The following is a 963-nucleotide window of genomic DNA, read 5'->3' as shown; positions in this document are numbered from 1 at the left end:
ATTTATTTATTTATTTATTTATTTATTTATTTATTTATTTATTTATTATCTCAGGTTGCTGCAGCCCCTACAAAGAGCGATGAAAAGAAGAGGATTCGAATTTGGGGTCATCACAAAAAACAACACAAAACAAGAAATGTAATTTTTACTTTTGTTTTAGTTTTTTTAATTTAATTTATTTAATTTAATTTATATAATATAATATAGTAGTAATATAATATAATATAATATAATATAATATAATATAATATAATATAATATAATATAATATAATATAATACAATATAATACAATATAATTTAATTTAATTAATATAATATAATATAATATAAACTAATATAATTGAATTAATTTAGTATAGTTAATACAAATTAAATTTAATTAAATTAATAAACAAGAAATGTAATTTTTATTTTTATGTTTTATTATTTTAATTTAATTAATTTAATTTATTTAATTTAATTAATATAATATAATATAATATATTTTATTAATTTAGTATATTTAATACAAATTAATACAAAAAGAAATGTAGTTTTTACTTTTATGTTTTATTATTTTAATTTAATTAATTTAATTTAATTAATATAATATAATATAAAATAATTATAATTAAACTAACAAATAAATTTAATTAAATTAATAAAAAAGAAATGTAATATATTTTTTCATTTATCTTATACTATAAATATAATTTATGTTATATAATTTAATTAATATAATAAAAATAATATAAATTTATTTAATTAATATAATTAATATAATATAATTTAATTAAATTAAATTAATATATTTAAATTAGGTTAAATTAATACACTCAAATTTATATAATTAAATAAATATAATTAAATAAATATAATTAAATAAATACAAATAAACATTAATAATCAGATAAATATGTTATTCAATAAATAAATAATTATATATATATATATATATATATATATATATATATATATATAT

The sequence above is a fragment of the Eimeria mitis genome, genomic scaffold (assembly GCF_000499745.2).
Source record: "Eimeria mitis Houghton genomic scaffold, Emh_scaff3347, whole genome shotgun sequence".
NCBI lineage: Eukaryota > Apicomplexa > Conoidasida > Eucoccidiorida > Eimeriidae > Eimeria > Eimeria mitis.
The sequence above is the reverse complement of the archived record's forward strand: the minus strand, read 5'-3'. Positions refer to the sequence as shown.